The sequence below is a fragment of the Zea mays genome, chromosome 4 (assembly GCF_902167145.1).
Source record: "Zea mays cultivar B73 chromosome 4, Zm-B73-REFERENCE-NAM-5.0, whole genome shotgun sequence".
Taxonomy (NCBI): domain Eukaryota; kingdom Viridiplantae; phylum Streptophyta; class Magnoliopsida; order Poales; family Poaceae; genus Zea; species Zea mays.
In genome coordinates, this window is record NC_050099.1 from 200651420 (window position 1) to 200657419 (window position 6000).

Consider the following 6000-nt stretch of genomic DNA (forward strand, 5'->3'; position numbering starts at 1 on the left):
TGGTATCGGAGCCGAGGACTCCATTGTTTGTGGATCTAATCATCCCGGAGTGGGACAAAATGGCTAGTAACAACAATGTGCACATTGGGAAGCCACCGCACTTTGATGGAAACAATTATGATTATTGGAAAATAAGAATGTCAATGCATCTTAGAGCAATGGGTGGAAAAATTTGGCCAATTGTTAGAGATGGATTTGTTGTATTGAAGGAAGATGAACCATCCGTTAGTGATAATGAGAATATCCTCACAAATGATCAAGCCATGAATGTTTTTTATGATGCTCTTGATATAAATGAGTTCAATCGTATCAAGAATCTCACAACCGCTCATGAGATTTGGATAAAACTAATGGAGATTCATGAAGGAACTACAATTGTGAAGAGTGCCAAACTATATGTGTGCAAAGGGAAGTTTGAGCAATTTATTATGAAAGAAGATGAGAGTGTATCCGATATGTTCAATCGGTTGAATGAGATAGTAAATGAACTCAAAGGACTTGGTTTTAATGTACCGGATGTGGATTTCACACACAAGTTCCTTAGATCACTTCCGGAGAAATATGAGACTATTGTGACAATGCTAGTAAGGAGTGATCTATCTACAACTTCTCCAACCGAAGTATTGGGAGAAATTCTCACTCAAGATATATTTAAGAAGTCACAAGCCGATGCTTTAAGTTTGGCAAAGAAGGTGAAAAATGAATCTATTGCTCTCAAAGCCAAGGCCTCAAAGGCAATTGAAAAAGAAGATAGCAATGATGAAGAAAATGAAAGTGAGAGTGATGGTGACATGGCTTTATTTGTAAGGAAATTCAATAAATTCATGAAGATGAAAAGAGGCCAACCTAGAAGAGGTCAAACATCTAAAAGAAATGCTTTCAATGATAGAAAATGTTTTGAGTGTGGGGAACCCGGTCACATTGCCATGAATTGCCCAAGCAAGAAGAAGAAGGGCAAAGATGAAAGTGACAAGAAGAAAAAGAAATACTATAACAAGAAGAAAGATGGCAAAGCCTACTTAGTTGAATGGGACTCGGATGATAGCTCGGATGATGATGATGATGACACCTCATCCAAGCTTAATGCCGGAATTGCCATCAAGGAAGCTCCCTCACTCTTCTCATCCCCCCATTGTCTCATGGCAAAGGGAGATGCTAAGGTAAAAATCATCACCGATTTAAATGATATAAAAGATGATGATGATATCGATGATGTTGATGATGATGGCTATTCATATGATGATCTTGTTAGAATGTTAGGTGAGGCCGATGACTACATGCACAAAGAAAAAGAAAAATTTAATACCTTGAAGGAATTGTATAAAACCTCCAAGTGTCTTTTGAGGAGCTCAAGACCTCTCACAATGACCTCAAAGAAAATTGTGAGAAGCTTGCGGATGCTCAAAAATCATCTATTGTGCATGAAGTTGAGGTGGTCACTAAGGATGTTGGAGTCACTTGTGACTTACTTGATAGTCTTACAAGTGAACCACTACCTACTAACTCTATTTGTGATAAATGCAAAATTTCTCTTAATGATAACATTGCTCTTGATGAATCAAAAATTATTGTTGAGAATGAAGTGTTAGTGGATAGAATAAATACTCTAACTCATGACCTAGAAAAGGCATATGGTGGTAAGACTAAATTGGATTTCATATTGGGAAGTCAACGATGCTCTCTTAACCGTGAAGGTCTTGGATATGTTCCCAAGAAAGGAAAGAATGCTTTTGTAAAGCAAAAGACATTGTTTGTGAAAGAATGTGACAAAGTGTGTCACAAGTGTCACAAAAAGGGACATGTTAAGAAAAATTGTCCCAAGTTCAAACATGTATCCTCCACTTGTTTTGAGCATTGTTATGTTCTTTCTCATAATGCAAAAGGTGTTCATGCTAAATTTGTTGGTACTTCAATTGTTGGAAACAAAAAGAAAGCTATTTGGGTGCCAAAGACCTTGGTCACTAACATCCAAGGACCCAAGCAAGTTTGGGTACCTAAAAGAGATTGATTTCCTTTTGTAGGTAAACTACAAGGCGGGAGGGAATCATTGGGTGTTGGATAGTGGATGTACTCAACACATGACCGGGGATATGAAGATGTTTACCCAAATGAGTGAGGAAGATTGCTCAAATTATGATAGTATCACATTTGGAGATAATCGTAAAGGAAAGGTTAAAGGTTTGGGTAAAATTGCTATCTCAAATGATCATTCTATATCAAATGTGCTATTGGTTGAGTCTTTGAATTTTAATTTACTTTCCGTAGCTCAATTATGTGATTTAGGATTTTGTTGCAATTTCACGGTTGAAGATGTTATTATCTCTAGTGTTGATGGTAGCAATCTTAAATTTAAAGGTTTTAGACATGAAAATCTTTATCTTGTTGATTTCTCATCTAATGAGGCAAAGCTCACAACTTGCCTATTTTCAAAAGCTTCACTAGGTTGGTTATGGCATAGAAGACTTGGTCATGTTGGGATGAAGCAACTCAATCGGTTAACCAAGCATGACTTAGTTCGAGGCTTAAAAGATGTGAAGTTTGAAAAGAACAAATTGTGTAGCTCTTGTCAAGCCGGTAAGCAAGTGGCAAACACTCATCCAAATAAAAGTCAAATGTCCACTCATCGACCTTTGGAATTACTTCACATGGATTTATTTGGGCCCACATCTTTTGTAAGTATTGGTGGTAATTCTTATTGTCTTGTGATTGTGGATGACTATTCAAGATTTACTTGGGTTTATTTTCTACGAGACAAATCCAATGTGTTTGAAACATTCAAGTCATTTGCTATATTGGCTCAAAATCAATTTGATTTCGACATCAAAAAGGTTAGAAGTGATAATGGGTCGGAATTCAAAAATGCAAGAATTGATCAATATTGTGATGACAAGGGTATCAAACATGAATTCTCTTCCAAATATACCCCGGAACAAAACGGTATTGTTGAAAGAAAGAATAGAACTCTTATTGACATGGCTAGGTCTATGTTAGCGGAATATAGTATATCGGATTCTTATTGGGCCGAGGCAATAAATACCGCTTGTCATTCATCAAATAGACTATATTGTCACAAGCTCTTGAAGAAAACTCCATATGAATTGCTCATTGGTAGAAAGCCAAATATCTCATATTTTAGGGTATTCGGTTGCAAATGTTATATTTTGAGAAAGGGGAGCCGGCTTTCTAAATTTGAGAAGAAATGTGATGAGGGTTTTCTTCTTGGATATTCATCAAATAGTAAGGCTTATAGAGTCTTCAACAAAACTCATGGTATTATTGAGGAAGCATATGATGTTGAATTCGATGAAACAAATGGGTCTCAAGATGAGAGTGAAAATCTCGATGATGTTGGGGGAACTCAATTGATAAATGCAATGAAAACAATGGCCATTGGTGAAATAAAACCAAAGGAAGATGATGATGAAAATAGCGTGGTTGTCATTCCTTCATCCTCAACTATAAATGAGGAAGATCACCAAAGCCAACAACTCAATGAAACCATGGATACTCATGATCAAGGTACTTCAAGACCTTCGGTTCCTCCTAATGCTTCAACAAGCAATTATCAAACGGTATCAAGAATTCATCATTCCATTGTGAAGGATCACCCGGTTGATCAAATTGTGGGTGATATTAGTAAGGGTGTTCAAACTCGCTCTCGCATAGCTTCGTTTTGTGAACATTTCTCTTTTGTATCTTGTATGGAACCTAACCGTGTAGATGAAGCTCTACTTGATGTTGATTGGGTGAATGCAATGCATGAAGAATTAAATAACTTCGCTCGAAATGAAGTTTGGGAGCTTGTTGAGAGACCAAAGAACCACAATGTTATTGGTACAAAATGGGTGTTTCGCAATAAGCACAATGAAGATGGTGTGGTAGTAAGAAACAAGGCAAGATTAGTTGCACAAGGATATACTCAAATTGAAGGATTGGATTTTGGGGAGACATTTGCTCCCGTAGCAAGATTAGAAGCAATCCGGATTCTACTTGCTTATGCTTGTGCACACAATATCAAGCTCTACCAAATGGATGTAAAGAGTGCCTTCCTAAATGGTAAGATTAGTGAACTAGTGTATGTTGAACAACCTCCCGGTTTTGAGGACCCCAAAAGACCTAACCATGTGTTCAAGCTTTCTAAAGCTCTCTATGGGCTTAAGCAAGCTCCACGCGCTTGGTATGAAAGGCTTAGGGATTTCTTGCTTTCCAAAGACTTCAAAATTGGGAAGGTTGACACTACTCTATTCACTAAAAGAATTGGCAAAGATTTATTTGTTTGTCAAATCTACGTTGATGATATTATTTTTGGATCTACTAATGAATTATTTTGTGAGGAGTTCAGAAAAATGATGTCAAAAGAATTTGAAATGTCTATGATAGGAGAATTGAGCTTCTTTCTTGGCCTTCAAATCAAACAATTGAAAGATGGAATTTTTATAAGTCAATCAAAATATTTGAAGGACATGCTCAAGAAGTTTGGTTTAGAAAATGCTAAGCCTATCAAGACTCCAATGGCAACAAATGGTCATCTAGACTTAGATGAAGGAGGTACTATGGTTGATCAAAAACTTTATCGTTCAATAATTGGTAGTTTGCTTTATATTACCGCATCTAGGCCCGATGTTATGTTTAGTGTATGCATGTGTGCTCGATTTCAAGCTTCACCTAGAGAGATTCACTTGAAGGCCGCTAAAAGAATTCTAAGATATTTGAAGTATACTCCCAATATTGGTCTATGGTATCCCAAAGGTGCTCAATTTGAATTAATTGGGTATTCGGATTCGGACTATGCGGGGTGCAAAGTTGATAGAAAAAGCACCTCCGGTTGTTGTCAATTTCTTGGTAGATCTCTTGTTTCATGGTCTTCTAAGAAACAAAATTCGGTTGCTCTATCTACCGCCGAGGCGGAATATATATCGGCCGGAAATTGTTGTGCTCAACTATTATGGATGAAACAAACCTTATTGGACTATGGAATTATTTTCAAGAATGTGCCTCTCATGTGTGATAATGAGAGTGCGGTAAAATTGGCTACCAATCCGGTCCAACACTCAAGAACCAAGCATATTGATATACGACATCACTTCTTAAGGGATCATGTTGGCAAGGGAGATATCTCTATTTATTCCATTGGCACCGATGATCAATTAGCAGACATTTTTACAAAACCTTTGGATGAAACAAGATTTTGTTCTCTAAGTGAAATGAATGTGATCGATATCTCAAATGTGGCTTGAAGTTGATCACACATGTGTTGTCTTGCATCTCGGGTCTAAGTATGCTCTTTATGCTATTTATTTGGTATTATTGGTGCATTTTTCATTTCTAATTGCTCTAGATAGTTTAATTCAAAAATTTTGCACTACTCAATTACATAATATGTATATGCATGCATACTAACTCTTGGATTGGTCGAAATGTCCATATATAAGCACCAATTCGGATTCGAAATTCAAAATCAGCAAGTGGACAGCAATTGGAAAAATGAGTATCAGGCCGCGGACCGTCCGCCCATGGACCGCGGACCGTCCGCAGCATCAGGAACTGGACAGTCCGATCAGCCTCGCAGACAGTCTGAAATCATCAGGGCGCGGACCGTCCGCCGCCCCAGCGCGGACCGTCCGCGACAGGGCAGTAAAAACAGGCAGTGGCCGCAAACTTGTCAGTTGTGCTCATTCGCTTGTTCTCTCTAGCTCTCCACTCACCAAATACTCTCCTGTGTCGAGTGTGCGCGGACGGTGAAGTGAAATTGTGCGCGGACAGTCCGACAGCTTGTAGCAACATTCCATCAACATGTCTTCATCACGGTATCTTCAAATCTTGTGGATTTCATCAAATCTCTTCTATTTTGAGATTATTTGGGTTTCCTCTCTGATCTAAAATTGAGCAGTGGGTTTCAAAATCTGATTGGTGGGATTGTTAGTTCTCCTCAATATGAATGCCATGCAAAATTTTGAACTTGTTTGGATGCGTATTCTCTGCAAAATCATCAAATTAAAC